Raw genomic sequence first — 16085 nt, forward strand, 5'->3', positions numbered from 1 at the left:
TATTGATCGTAGTGAATGGCACATAACCACCACCACCCCTGCCTCTCCAGGGGGAAAACAAGAGGAATCCGAGGGGAAGGGAGACAGCGGTCTGTGTGGGGTCTGAAAATGATAACAATCTATAATCGATCCAGGAGCCACGAGGGTGGGGGTGGGAGGGAAAAGAAGAGGAGCTGATCCCAAGGGCTCAGTAGAAAATAAATGTCTAGAAAATGATGGCAACAGATGTACACATGTGTCTGATACACTTGATGTGTGTGTTCTAACAAGAGTTGTAAAAGCCACCAATAAAATGATCTTTAAAAAAAAGAGAGAAAAGCGGCCCACCAGGCCTTTCTTCTTAGTTGGCTTGGCCATGAGCCTCTTGCGGTGAATGACCATTTGGAGCAGCGTGACCTGGGGAGAAACCAGCAAGGACAGGCCTGTCACACATGGAACTAAGCTCCACCCAAACCCTGGGGGGTTATGACCTGCCCCCAGGGGACTTCTAGTCTTGTGGTCTACACTAGCCCACCTCTCTCTGTCTGTTGACCCTCTCCAGACCCCCACAAAGGCACAGAAACCACACTTGCCAGCCCCCCCTGCCCACAGTCACATCTGCATGTCCAGGGGTGGCTTCATCTAACCATCTCCACAGCATGTGCACAGCTGACCGCCCCCCCTCTTCCAGGTTACTCACCTTGTCAGATGCTGCCACCCCATAGACTGTGGCCTGGGACAAACTCAGACAAGGAACTGCACCCACCCCCTGGGGTAACTTGCGGCCAGAGCACAGACAGGCAGTAGAGTGGACATTCACAGCATGGGGGCTGATCCTCAGAACAGTAACCACATTGGGCTGGGGGGCGGGGCAATAGCTCACCCCAGACACACCGGGGAGACAGGGGGGCAGGGACGAAGGATGAAGAGGAGCAGGGAGCCTGGAGATAGTGGGGAGGGCATGTGGGACACGTGCTGTCACCATGAGAAGAGTGTGACCCATGTACTGGACGCAAGGGACAGAGGGGTTGTTGAGAGGGAACCAAAGAGCTCTGCAGAGCTTCACCAGAACCACGGGCACAGGGCTGATGTGTTCATCTGGGTTGACCAGAGAAACACACCCAGGGACACTTGTATGCATGTCAGAGAGAGCTTCTTTACATGAAAGAGCTATCGTACATTGAGAAAACATCCCAACTCAGTCCAGATCAGGTCCATAAGCCCAATACCAGGCCGTAAATAAATCCTCAGACTTGTGCAGTCACAGGCAATGACCGGAAGAGCACAGGCCAGTGGGTGGAAAATCCTGTGGATCCAGTGGTGGTGGAAGCATCTCAGCGCTGGCGTGGGTCTCCACGTGGCTCCTCCAGCTCTCGAAGTGTCCCCCAAGCAGGAAAGTGACACAGCGAGCGTGTCCACCTCCAGGGAGAGAGAGAGGAAGTTCCCAGAATCCTCATGAGGAGGCCACACCCACCAGGAAGCATCGCCAGGCTGTGACTCCACCCCTCCACTTATGTATCAAAGGCGAGGACACAGGAGGGTGGGGAGCACCCCACCCCCACCCGCCTTGAGTCACAGTGCTGCACACTGCCTGAATCCCCAGCCCTACTCTCAGCAGAAGGTGCCCCAGCTTCACTCTCATCTTGGGCTCTGTCTGCTGTGGCTTCAGTGACCCTGAGCACCAGGGAATCACTGGGCCTGGTGTGGCAGTGACATCATCTCCTGTCAACTTGTGAAGGGGTGGAGTCTAGCCTGTCAATCAGGTCACAGTCAATGAGGCCTCTGTGTGGGCGTGCCCTTCTCCTGAGGATTCTGGGAATTCCTGTCTTCCTCCCTGGAGGCAGGAAACACACTCTCCCCATGAGACATTCCTGTTGACAAATCACATGGAGCTCAGCTGATGGAGTCAGAGCCCTGGAGCTGGAGGAGCCACATGGAGACCCACGCCAGCGCTGAGATGCTTCCACTGCCAATGGATCCACAAGACTTTCCACCCACTGGACTGTGACCTTCCTGCATTTGGTATCTTTGGTGTGTTGCGTGAGTCTGAAGAGGAATTTACAGACTGGTATTGGCATGTGGGTTAATGTCAGATGTATGGACTTGATCTGGGCTGGGATGTTTTTTTAATATGCAATTACTTTTTGATAGAAAGCTCTTTCTCACACACGTATGAGCGTCTCTGGATGTGTTTCTCGAGTCCACCGAGACTCACCCACCCTGTTTCGTCCCTGCAGTGAGTGGCCGAGTGCTCTGTGCTGCTCCTTGGCTAGATTTTACTAGTCAGTTGCCAAGCCATTAGCTGAACCCCTCATCCACCCAGAAGCTCTGCTGAAACCTCTCCATCACCAGAGCTGTGCAGAAGTCTCCCTGAGGTGCCCCGGCCAGGAGTCAAACTCCAGGCTCCTCCCGGAAGGCGAGGGTTCCTCTGCTGAGCCCCCTCTGCCCGCACCTCCACCTATCCAGTAGGATGTCACCAGGACCCATGCCTCACACAATGCACGCAGCCCGACTGTGTGGGGTGACATGGGGCTGGTCATCCAGGGGTCTTTTCAGAGGACATGGGGCCCTCATTGGGTCGGGGGCACGGGGTGCAGGGTGGGCATCCCTGGAGCATAGGCTGAGCAAGCAGATATCTGAGTCACACCAGGGGGCTGGGCTCCCAGAGGTTCTTTTAAATGTGGCTGTGAGCCTGGGAGACTCCAGAGGGTGTTCTCGCCTCCTGACTCCCAACTGTGGATGTGAGGTTTTTGGTGTCACCATGGACGCACGGGGGATGCTAGAACGTGGCCACGCATCTGTGCCCTGATCTCAGTGGGGATGCTGGAACTTGGCCGTGTGTCCATGCCTTGGACTCAGTGAGCACGCCTGTTCATGAGCTCCAGAGAATGTGCAGTGGATGCCGGGACTGGTTACAAAGAGCCGCCGTGATCAGCAGGAGCCACTTCTCCCCCCACATGAGACCTCCACGGTGTGAGGTCAAAAGCAGGTCCCGAGGTGCCCGCGATGGTGGCCTGTCAGATTCAGCACCCAGAACACGGTGCCAATCAGCTCCTCTCCCTGAAGGAGCCCCCACCAAGTGCTGCTGGAATGCGGAAGGGGCCAGCAGAGCAACCGACAAGCACAGGCCAGAAGAGAGGCCTGCTGTCCTACCAGGTGCTGCAAACTAGCCTATGACAGCTCGCCGGGTCAGAGCAGGGTGGTCTAAGACTGGTCATGGGATGCCATCAGCCGAGGGGAGGGTGTGGGGGTTGCTCCCCTTGTACACAGGGTCACCCTGAGTCAGGAACAGCATCCTGGGATGGGAACCCACAATGGTGACATGTCCCAGGGATTCAGCATATATGTGTGTGCATTATGTGTATATGTATATATTACATATTACTCTCTCTAGGCAGGCCATCCATCCATCCATCCATCCATTCACTTATCTATCTACCTATTATCTATTTATTCAACTATCTATCCATCATCCAACTATCTATCTATTCATCCAAGTATCTATCTATCATCCATCTATCCATCCATCCATCCATCCATCCATCCATCCATCCATCAACCTATTCCTGCATCTATCTGTTGTCTGCCTACCTGCCTGCTTGTCAGTCCATCCATCCATCCATCTATCCATCCATCCATCCATCCATCCATCCATCCATCCATCCATCCATCCATCCTCTTACCTGCCTATCTACCTACTCACCGGCTGTATCATTGGTTACAAATGGGACTGCTAACCACAAAGTAAATGGTTCAGACACAGCAGCCGCTCTGAGGGAGAGAGATGAGGCTTTCTCCATAAAGATTTATAGCCTCAGAAATCCTATACGAGGTCACTATGCATCAGAATCAATTTGACGGCAGTGGGCCACACAGGTGGAACAGAACAAGGGGATACAGTGTGGTCTAAATCTGGCAAGGTGTGTGCATCAGGGTTGCCTTCTCTCACCAAGCAAGTAACAAGAGCGTCTGGGCTACTGGGAGAGCTCAGCACTGGCCCGGGGAAGACTCCTCCTCCTCCGACCACGTGCAGAGCCCGTGGTGCATCATGGGTGCAAGGCCGGGAGTCCAAGCCCACCGGCCACTCTGCAGGAGAGATGGGCTTTCTCCTCCCATAGAGAGCTGCGGTCTCAGAAACCCACCAGGCCGTCCTGTCCTGTTCTGTCCTGCGCCGCGAGCCAGTGGTGGCTCAGGGACAGCAAGTCTGGTTGAGTGTTTATACGCAGATGACACGACATTCCTAGCTGAAAGCTAAGAGCACTTGAAACACTGATGAAGATCCAAGATGACAGCATGATACAGAACGTGCTGTATAAAAACCCAAACCTCACAACTGGGCGAAGGGACAACATCATGACCACCAGAGAGATGTCAAGTTGCCAAGGATTGCATTTGACTTGGGTCCAACCTCGATGGTCATGGAAGCAGCAGTCATGAAACCAAATGGCCTGTCACATGGACTCAAACGGCTGCAAAGCTGCCATGCGAGCCTGGCCCGAGCCGTGGTCTTTTCAATCCCCACATGCGTGCATGAAAGTTGAACAGAGACGAATCAAGAAGACGGGAGAAGAGTGGGTGCCTTTGCACGATGGCGCTGGCAGAGACTATCGAATATGCCTGGACGGTCAGAGGACCAACAGGGATGTCCTGGAAGAAGCATGGCCACAGGGCTCCCTAGAGGCCAGGACAACAAGACTGCATCTCGTGTGCTTTGGGCGTGTGGTCAGGAGAGGCCAGCCCTGGAGATGGACATCGTGCTTGGTCAATGCAAAGGGCCGAGACAAAGAGGAAGACCCTCCAAGAGATGGGTGACACAGTGGCTGCACCAATGGGCTCAGACAGCATCGATGGTGGGGACGGCGTGGGACCGGGAAGTGCCTCAGGGTCACTCTGGGTTGGAGCTAACACAATGACACCTGCCAACAACAGCAGGCAGCTGAGAAGATGAGTCTGATGAGGACAGCTCCCGCAGGGACAGAACGATACTCAGATGTGAGCCTGCGCTTGCTCAGGACAAGGCTCTGGTGCTGGTCAGTACACCTGCGGTTACGTGTTGGGCTGCGTGGTGGTTACATAATTGGGTGTCAATTTGGGACTTGAGAGGATTAAGTGTGAAGGGGTGCAGTGTACTCTGTCAATCGGGTCATAGCCAATGAGACTTTCCCCTGTGGATTCTGGGAATTACTCTATTTCCTCCTTGGAGACAGGAGATACTCCCTCTCTCTGGGCTCACTCCCTGAGAGACACTCTACTTACAAGGCACATGGCACTACGCTGATAGACCCCATGCCCTGGGAACTGGAGGAGCCATGTGGAGACCCCTGCCAGTGCTGAGATGCTTCTGCTGCCACTGGATCCACAAGACTTCCCATCACTGGCCTGTGATCTTCCTGAATTTGGTGTCATTGCATGTGTTTCATGAGTCTAACGATGTCTTTGTAGATTTTTATCAGACATATGGGCTAATATCAGACTTATGGACTTGATCTGGACTGGGCTGGGGTGTTTTCTCAATATTCAACTGCGCTTGTAGATAAAGCTCTTTCTTATACATATGAGAGTGTCAGAATTTATTTCTCTAGTCTACCCAGACAAACACAGGTTGCGACCTGCAAGGTCAGCAGTTCAAAACCACCAACTGCTCTTCAGGGGAGAAAGCAGGGCTTTGCACTTCCGTCAAGAATCACAGTCTTGGAAACTCACAGGGGGCCGTTCTGTCCTGCCCTATGGGGTCGCTCTGGGTTGGCATCAGTGGCGAGTTTATTTTAAGTCTGGCCCTGGGCACACCCGGCCCCTGAGTGTTCTGGGTATAGAGGGTCCCCTTCCGCCTGTAAAAACCTTGGCAGCCACAGGGTCTCATCTCCTGGGATGTCCTAGGCTATAAATCATGGGGTTTACCAGGGTCAACAGGCTGCAGGGTCTCCCGGGGCTGCTCTATTGGAAAGCCAACAAGGGGGAGCTCTAATGGGCAGAGGTGGATTCCCTCCCAGTGGGGAGGGTTTGGCTCAGAGTTCAGGGCAGACTCTAGGTTTTGCAAGGTGGTCCTGGGCTCCAGGCGTCCACTTACAGTGCAGGGCGCCTGCTTCAGGGTAGGCTCTGGGTTCTGCAGGGTGGTCCTGGGTTCCATGGGGGGCCCAGCATGGCCCTTCCACTCCCTTCCTGCTGTTGTCCACTTGTCTGTGAGTCTCTGCTCTCGAATGAGGGGGTTAAGGTCCTCCCAGTGTCCACTGCACCAGGAGGCAGACAGCACTGTTAACCTCCAAAGCTTCTGTGCCCAGATGTGTGTGTATGTGGGGGGGCAGCTAAGGAAGCCCCCACCTGCCATTCCCATCATCTTCTCTCCACCCTGCATGTGTTGGTCCTGGGGGTCCTTTGGGGTCAGGCAGATGACCCTGTGCCTGCCTCATGAGCCCCTGGGCTGGCCACGGGGTCCTCACAGGGTCTGGGAAGCAGTGAGTCTCTGGGCTCTGGTACAAGGGTTCCCCCATCCACTCTACCAGACGACCCTCTGAGAGCATCCAGAGAATCCCAAGGGCCCCTGCCATCCTGGGGAGCCAGTGGAGGTTCAGTGTGGGTAGTGTTCCTGGCCCTCTCTGGCTGTGGTTTGCGCCAAGGAAGGAGGGGAAGTGAGCTGACAGCGATCTGGGCAGTGAGGGGGCGGACCAGCTAATGGACACTGTGCTGTGACCCTGCTCGACCATCACAGGGCCAGCAGGAGAGAGCCTGGCTGAAAGAGACTCCTGGGGACACAGGCTAGTCTGGCCAGCAGGAGGGAGTCCACTCCTGAGTTTGGCTTAGCGGGTGCTTCCCAGCAGGAAGCAGGGACAGCTCTGGGCAGCCAGCATCCTGCTGGGTGAGCTGTTAGCTCTCTCAGAGCCCAGCAGCTCCTGATGGAGAAGAATGGGCCATGGAGCTTGGACACAAGCACAGCAGGCCACTCCCCAGTCTCAGCTCCCTCCCCAGCCGTCACAGCTCTGGCCCTGAGCAGAGCCCCTTAGCTCCCAGTAGCCCTCAGTGCGGGAGGAGTGAGGTGCAGGGATGTAAGAGTAGAGCTCGATTCGTACCTGGAGCTGGCAGCAGACTGACGCCCACCTACAGTCAGTCTCCTATCCCAGAGCTGGCAGAATGCCAGAGCAGGGCATCTACTTGGCACACGGCTGGGCAAGGAGTCAGCCCTCCAGTGGCCTGGCAGTCCCTGTTCCAGGTATGCCTGGCCTGGAGGACTGGTTAGTCTGCCCTGTCTCTGTTTCGTGTACAACAGGACAAGAAGTGGACATGCAGTGCATAGCTTCCCAACACTGGAAGCTACCAAGACAGCCTCAAGGAGACCATGCCGGACCACCAAGGCTACATCAGTCTCTGTCTCTTTCTCTCTTGCCTGGGAGATGCTCAGACACACAGCAAGTCCCGGGGCAGAGCAGAACAGCCCCTGTGGGTCTCCCAGGCTGTCAGTCTTGGCGGAGTGGACTGTCCCATCATTTTCCTGCAGGGCTTGAACTGCTGACCATGAGGGTAGAGGCCTGACACATCACCACTGAGCCACCAATGTCCTGAGTCACTCACTCAGCCACTGCCTCCGAGTCGTGTTCCACTCACAGCCACTCCACAGGACAGAGCAGCCCTGCCATGGGGGGGGGGTCTCTGAGACTGCCCCTCTGTCATTCTGGGTCCCTGGGATGGCCTTCTCTGTGGTCAGCATGGGGCTCCACCTCCCCTTGGCGGGGTCACACCTTCCTTCTCGTGGGCAGCAGGTCCCCAAGGTGATGCACTACTTGCTCTCTTGGCTGTTGCTTCCATGGGTGCTGACTGCAGATCCAAATGAAAGGCAGGCTTGTTGTTGTCAAAGTACTGTCCAGTTGGCTCCCGTCTGAGAGGGCCAGTCCTGTGCCGCCCTCACACCGTTCCCGTGTCTGAGCCCATGGTGGCAGTCAGTGTCCACCCGTCTCATTGAGGACCTGCCTCTTTGTCGCAGCCCCTCTGCTTTACCAAGGATGGTGTCCTCCAGGGACTGGTCTCTGCTGACCACACATCCAAAGTACATGAACCTGAGTCTCCATCCTCCTCCTTTTTCTTTCTTCAATATTTTTATTGGTGGTTCACACAACTCATCACAATCCATACATACAATCAATTGTGCCAAGCACATTTGTACATTTGTTACCCTCATCATTCTCGAAACAGTTGCTCTCCGCGTAAGCCCCTGGCGTCAGCTCCGTACTTTGCTCCCTCCCTCCCCGCTCCCCTCCCTCATGAACCCTTGATAATTTACAAATTATTATTATTTTGTCATATTTTACACTGCCTGATATCTCCCTTCACCCATTTTTCTGTTGTCTACCCCCCAGGAAAGAGGTCACATGTAGATCCCTGTAATTGGTTCCCCCTTTCTACCCCACCCTCCCTCGACCCTCCTGGTATCGCCACTCTCACCACTGGTCCTGAAGGGATCATCTGTCCTGGATTCCCTGTGTTTTCAGTTCCTATTTGTACCAGTGTACATCCTCTGGTCTAGCCAGATTTATAAGGTAGAATTCAGATCATGATAGTAGGGGGCAGGGAGGAACATTTAGGAACTAAAGGAAAGTTGTATGTTTCATCATTGCTACATCTCCTCCCCATGACCCTTCTGTAAGGGATGTCCAGTTGCCTACAGATGGGCTTTGTGTCTCCACTCCGCATTCCCCCTCATTGACAATAATATGATTTTTTGTTCTGATAACTGATCCCTTTGACACCTCGTGATCACACAGACTGGTGTGCTTCTTCCATGTGGGCTTGTTGCTTCTGAGCTAAATGGCCACTTGTTTACCTTCAATATAGTACCTTTAAGAACCCAGGTTCTATTCTTTTGATAGCTGGGCACCATCAGCTTTCTTCACCACATTTGCTTATGCACCCATTTGTCTAAATAAGATAGGCTGGATGAACAATCTGGAGGAGAAAACAACAGGACCCACAGTTCCGGGGGGACATGGGAGAGGGGGATGCGGGGGAAAGGAGGTGGTGTTAACAAGCCCAGGGACAAGGGAACAACAAATGATCCAAATCGGTGGTGAGGAGGGTGTAGGGCGTGATCAAGGGTAATGTAACCGAGAGGAATTACTGAAACCCAAATGAAGGCTGAGCATGACAGTGGGACAAGAGGAAAGTCAGAGGAAATAGAGGAAAGAACTAGGAGGCAAAGGGCATTTGTAGAGGTCTAAATAGAGACATGTACATATGTAAATATATTTCTATATGAGGATGGGGAAATAGATCTATGTGCATGCATGTATAGGTTTAGTATTAAGGTAGCAGATGGACATTGGGCCTCCACTCAAGTACTCCCTCAATGCAAGAATACTTTGTTCTATTAAACTGGCATTCCATGATGCTCACCTTCCCGACATAATTGCTGAAGACAAAGCATGTGCATAAGCAAATATGGCAAAGAAAGCTGATGGAGGCCAGCTATCAAAAGATATAGTGTCTAGGGTCTTAGAGACTTAAAGGTAAACAAGTGACCATCTAGCTCAGAAGCAACAAAGCCCACATGGAAGAAGCACACCAGCCTGTGTGATCATTAGGCACTAAAAGGATCAGTTATCAGGCATCAAAGAACAAAATATCATATCATTGTGTATTCATCCTCCTTCTCAGGAGCGTTCTGACCACGTCTCTCCATCCTCCTTCTCCGGAGCATTCTGGCCGTGCTTTTGAGACAGATTTGCTTGTGCTTTGGGCAGCCCAGGGTGCTTTGCCAGCATCATTGTTCAGGTGCATCGATGCTGTCGGTGGCTCTAGAAAGTCTGAAGGCTATGAATGTTTGAAATTCTGTTCTCCCTGCCCCCACCCCCACACCCCCTGCTTTAGATCAGAATTCCTCCACGGCATCTTTGATCAAAGTGCTCAGTCCTGGAGGCTGTGCCCCACTCAGCTCCTCTGGACTTGTGGCAAAGGAAGGAGCTGCTCACGGGGACCAGGAGGTGCACACTCCAGGTCCTCCTCCTGTTTCTGATCCTCCTCCGTTGCTCCAGGCGAGTGGAGACCAATGGCCACGTCTTGGACAAGCCCTTGCAAGCCAGGAGACTGTAAGCATAGCTCACTGCCCTTTTCCTTCTTGTTCGTTGCCACTGATTGGGTTCCACCTCATAGCAAGCATAGGCCCAGCAGGATGGAACACTGACGCAGATGCTACGTGTGGCAGAAGGAGCATCTCCCTGGCTGCACCGGCCTCCCTCCCGTGGTGACCTCTGAACCTCTGGGGTCAGCCACGGGGTCAATCCTTCCCTTTGAGGGGCTTGCTCCTTTGGGCTGGCCCTCTGATTTCCAAAGCATGACGTCCTTCCCCAGCGACGGGTCTCTCCTGTCCGAGGCAGCTGGTGTCAATTCTCGCCATCCTCGTGTCTAAGGAGTCATCCAGCCATGTTGGGTGGCTCAGTGAGTTCTTTGCTGAAAGGTCAGTGGTCGGAACCCACCAGGCACCCATGGGAGAAAGACGAGGCCATCTGCTCCAGGAGCCTAGGAACCTTGGGAAGCACATCCACTCTGTCTCTCAGGCCGCTGTGAGTTGGAATCCATCCCATCAGCAAGAGGGGGCATGAGGAGGGTTCCCTGGGGGGCACCTTGAACATGGGTCAGCTAGCCTACAGGCCAGTGGTTCAAAAGCCACTAGCTGACCTCAGAGGGAAAGTGGAGGCTGTCTGTTTCCGTCACAGAAGGCTGGTCTCAGGGACCCCGGGGAAGGTCTCTGATTCTGTGTGTGTGGGGGGGTGGGGGTGTCACAGGCCATACACCACTTGTCGGCAGTGGGTTTTGTGAGCCCTCTTCACAGAAGCAGCGTGACCCGTGTTCCACCTGAAGCACAGAGGAAAGCAAGCTTTCCTAGAGATTCACGGCTGTGGGGACTCTCGCCGCAGGCCTGTGGCATCTCAGAGGGCTGCTGGGACTCGGACTGCCCTCTGGGGCTGCAGAGGGTGGGGGCTGGATCGGAACCAAGGCAGAGAGACAAAGCCCACTTATTCTCTTCCCAGGTGACCGGTGCGCAGGAGCTGCTCTTATGCAGGCATTCCTACCTGAGCCTGAGCCTGCAGCACGCGAGGCTTGCCCACCAGGCGCACGGGCAAAAATGCAGCATCTGCAATGGGTCTGTTCCCACACCCGACTGGGCTTGCATAAGAAGAAGAGGGGACCTGGAGGCTGACCTGCCAGCCATCCCTGGGGGCTGTGACAACTCCCCTGCTCTGCCATCAGGATCCACAGCAAGGCTTTTAAGATCCTTCATTCTGGCCGCGAGTCCAGAGGAGTGGTGAGTGCCCCCACCTGCATCCCCCTGCTGGAATGCCCACCTGCACAGCTCTCCCATCCCTGCTCCCCCCCACTCCCAGGCAAGAGCTGCTCCCGTCCTATTTCTTCTGCTGTGAAGGGTGTGTGGTGGGGCGAGAGGTGGGATGAGGGGATCAGCGTGCGCTCTTGCCCTCACTGCAAACCCCTCACCCAACACACAGGCTTCCAACGAGTCAATGAAGGCTCACCCTGACCCTATGGAACAAGGGAGAGTGGCCCCTGTGACTTTCTGAGACTGCAGCTCCCTGGGAGTAGAAATTCCAGTATTTCTCCCACAGAGTGGCTGGTGGGTTCAAACTGCTGACCTTGTGAACCACAGCCCAGTGGTAGCCACTACACCACCTCTCTCAGTGTTTAAATACCCAGAAAGGATGCTGTCTGTCTTCCCTGTGCTCTGAAGCTCCAAACACACAGACTGAGACATCAAGGAGAGAGAGGGAGAGAGGGAGAGGGGGGGGGGGAGAGAGAGAGAGAGAGAGAGAGAGAGAGAGAGAGAGAGAGAGAGAGAGAGAGAGAGAGAGAGAGAAGAGAAGAGAAGAGAAGAGAAGAGAAGAGAAGAGAAGAGAAGAGAAGAGAAGAGAATCTTCACCCTGCTGTCCCCTGGGAACAGGGTAAACGAAACACAGACAAGAGAGACGTGGCCCAGGGGTTTGCCTTGCTCGATCCACAGTCAGTGCTCGTGGACGCAGCGGTCAGGAGATGAAAAGACAATGGCATTGGTCCCTCTGCTGCACGGACCTCTTTAAAGTGCTGACAAGCAAGGCGGAGACTTTGAGGCTGAAGGTGCCCCTGACCCGAGTCATGGCACCCCCCATCACCTCCCGTGCACGTGGAGGCTGGACACTGACTAGGGAAGGCTGGAGAGGGGTCGGTGCCTTTGAGTGGCGGTGCTGGTGAAGAGACTGGAAGTACAGCCAGGGTGCTCCTGAGAGGTGAGCCTTTGTGGGTCAGGGCAGGGGTGGGGGGAGCAGGGAGAGCGGCATGAGCTCTACAATCATGCCACCGGCCCCCTCCTTCGATACCAGCCACCCCGCCAACCGTGACCGGCGTGGGCTGAAGGTGCCAGCGCCTGAGGGAGGAGACACCGCAGCCACCAGCAGGGGGTGGGGCTTATCAACCTGACTTACCTGCCTAGGCTTACCTCCACCCAGGTTCTGGGGCACCCGGGGTGTGGATGGAATGAGGCCAGGGGTGGTGGCCCCCAGCTGCTCCCTCCCAACCCACATGTGTGTTGACCACAGGCCCCCCACCTGTCTCTCCCAAACCAAACCAAACTCACTGCCAATGAGTCGATGCAGGCTCATCCCCACCCTATGGGACAGGAGAGAGTGGCCCCTGCTTGTTTCTGAGACCACCTCTCTGGGAGTAGAAAGCCTAGTCTTTTTCCCATGGAGAGGCTGGTGGTTTTGAACTGCTGACTTTGTAAATTACAGCCTGATTATATCAGCAGGGCTCCCCCCTCCACTCTTGATGTGTCTAAAGACCCAGAAAGGATACTCTTTGTCCTCCCAGTGATGACATTTACACACACACACACACACACACACACATTCAAGGACTCTCTAAATGCTGCCTGGCGCAGACCATGCTGTTGAGAAGTGGAACCTTCTTCTGGCTCCGGGAGGCCATTTGGGAAACTCTCGTCTCATCAGCATTTTTCAGCCTTAGCAGTCCGGTGTCTCCTCCTGAAGGGCAGGCTGCTGGGCTGCGCGGTGGGTGCGCTACGCATTCCTGTCCTCCCTCCTCCCCTCCCTTTGGCTCAGAAAGAGAAGGGGTGAGGAGACCCCCACCCTCCCAAGCAGGGCTGCAGGGTAGTGGCCATTGACCCACATAATCACCTTGCCCACATCACCTGGGAATCCCCCCAGGTGTGCACACCCTGCTGGCACAGTGACACGCCTGGCTGCCACCTGGACAGGGCTGGTGGCTCAAAGCAGGCATCAATCTGTTTCTGGAACAGTGAGAGCTCTGCTCTGCACACTCGGGGTCACCCGGAAATGGCCTGGATTCAAAGACACCCCCCTAAAAAAACAACACAGCATCATAGGGAGTGGCGGGGCCACGGTATGCAGCTTGGCAGGCCTGGACCGTGTTGAAACCTTCTGCTTGGGTGCTCAGTCTGTCCGCCAGGCCGCCTGCCTGCCCGGCATGGCCACAGCTCACACTCTTAGGTGTTAATGGAAGGAAGGTCTGGCTACCTGCTTCCAAAGAACCATCCCTTGGGAAGCCCACAGAGCCAAGTTCTGCTAGGGCACACCTAGGAAGCTGGGGTGCTGGGGTGCCATCGAAAACCCACTGTCATCCATCGATGTCAACTCACGGGACAGAACCATCCCTGTGGCTTTCTGAGACTGTAACTCTCTTCAGAGCAGAAAACCTCGTCATTCTCCCTCAGAGAGACTGCTGGTTTCAAACTGTCAACCTTGTGGCTAACAGGCCAGTGCATAACCAGAACACCACCAGGCCTCCGAGGGGAGCACCCATGAGACTAGATAGTCTCTGCTTTGCCCAGTTAGGCTAACATGAGGTTCCATGGGGCAGCATGGGGGAACTGATAAAAGAGGGGGGGGGAGAGGCAGAGAGGTGGGGTTCCAAAGAGCGATGCTGAGTGGGGCAGAGGGGGGCTCAGTCAGCAGCTAGGAGGGACGTGGGGTGCAGCAGGGGTACCCTGAGCTCAACCTCGGCAGAACCTGCAGGCTCCCCATTGTGGGTATCCAGGAACCTGGTCTTGGCTGCTTCTCTGACCCACGTCTGCCATCGACTGGTAGGAGGGAGAAGCCAGACAAGAGGAGGGGGCTTAGTCTATTGACGGAAGCCCCTGGCAGCTGCAGCCCCCCAACCACCCTGCTTGTCCTGGGAGTCATGCTGAGGTCGCCTGGGTGCTGGACAGTATGTGTGCTGGACAGACAACAGGGTACTGGGGGGCTGTCCCCGGGCTGTAATTTCATGGTGCTGATTCTCGGGGCATCTGGGGGCTCGGCGGAGACACAGGGCTCCAAGGTCACCATTGACTCACTTTGCAGGCTCTGTAGGGGCTTCCCCCTGAAGGGAGCTGCACATCTGTGAGGCAGGGACCCACACCCCCACTGACGAGGGCCTATCAACCCTGGCCATGGGTCAGCTCCGACTGAGAACAACCCCCATGTCAGAGCAGGGCGGCGCCCCCAGGGCCCCAGTGGTTGTTTGGGCAGCCTTTCTTCTGAGGCACCTCCCATGTGGCGCAGGGGTTAAGCGCTCAGCCGCAAACCTGAAAGTCGGCTGGGGGAGTCGTCAGTTGCTCCGTGGGAGAAAGAGGTGGCAGGCAGGCTGCGTCTGTAGAGATGGGCAGCTGCGGACACAGCCAGAGGCAGGTCTACGCTCTCCCGCAGGGTCCCAGTCCCACGGCGGGGGGTGGGGTGGGCTGCCTGAGAGGTGGGGTGGCTCCTGAAAGGACTTGGACCTTCCACCTTTATTCCAGCAGTTGAGGTCTGCCAACATTGAGTGACATGCTCTACCTGGGGGAAAACCCCACAAACAAAAACAAACAAACAAACAACAACTGGCCAGTTACCATCTAGCTGACTGCAGCTCATGGGGACCCCCTACCCCCCTTGTGATGTCAGCGCATCTTTTGTTGCTTTTTGTTTGTTTTTTAAATCATTTGATTGGGGGCTCATCCAACTCTTATCATCATCCATCCATCCATCCATTGTGTCCAGCACACTTGTACATTTGTTGTCATCATCATTTTCAAAGCATTTTCTTTCTACTTGAGCCCTTGGTATCAGCTCCTCATTTTCCCCCATCCCTCCCCCTTCCTCCCTCCCTCTTGGACCCTTGATAATTCATAAATTATTATTATTTTTTTTCATTTCTAACACTGACCACTGTTGTCTGTCCCCCAGGGAGGGGGTTATAGGCAGATCATTGTGACGGATTCCCCCTTTCTCCCCCACCCTCCTCCCCTTCCCCTCCTGGTATGGATGCTCTCATTATTGGTCCTGAGGGCTTATCTGTCCTGGATTCCCTGTGTTTCCAGCTCTGATCTGTACCTGTGGACGTGCTGTGGTTTAGCCGGATTTGTAAGGTAGAATTGGGGTCATGATATTGGGGGGGGGAATGTGGTGATTGTCTTGTTGCGACAAGCTCTCCCCACAATGACCCCATGCCCAATAGAACGAAGCATCGCCCGGTCCTGCATGGCCCCTTATGCGGCCACTGGCAGGGAGTGGATGCACGTGTGTTGGGCCCCTGTGCTGAAGGACTGCCAAGGGAGGAACAGAGCTGGTCTGGGAGAAGTACGGCCAGCAAGTCCGTCAGAGGCAAGGATGGGGAGACTTGGTCTCCGGTGCTTTGGACGTGTAGTTAAGGGTATCGATAGATATAGGTATAGGGATAGATAGATAAAGATGATATAGGTATAGGTGTAGTTATAGGTATAAGTACATATCAGTATAGGTATAGATAGATATAGATTATATAGGTATAGACAGATATAGGTATGGATAGATATAGGTATATCTATAGAGAGAGATAGGAATAGGTACAGATAAAGGTGTCGATAGACATAGATGATACAGACAGAGATGCAGGTGGAAGTCCTCAAGTTCACTGCCCTTAGGTGGGTCTCGGGCAGAGCCCCTGCCCCGGTGCGTGGGCTGGAACCCTGCCGATACTGCAGGGCAGGCGCCGATCTGCTGACCAAGAACCATGAGGTCCGGGGTTTACACTCGGCTACGCACTCTGCGGGGGAAAGATGTGGCTGTCTGCTCCTGAGTAAGCACACCGCCTCGAAGCCCTGG

Source organism: Tenrec ecaudatus, chromosome 4 (assembly GCF_050624435.1).
Source record: "Tenrec ecaudatus isolate mTenEca1 chromosome 4, mTenEca1.hap1, whole genome shotgun sequence".
Classification (NCBI taxonomy): Eukaryota; Metazoa; Chordata; class Mammalia; order Afrosoricida; family Tenrecidae; genus Tenrec; species Tenrec ecaudatus.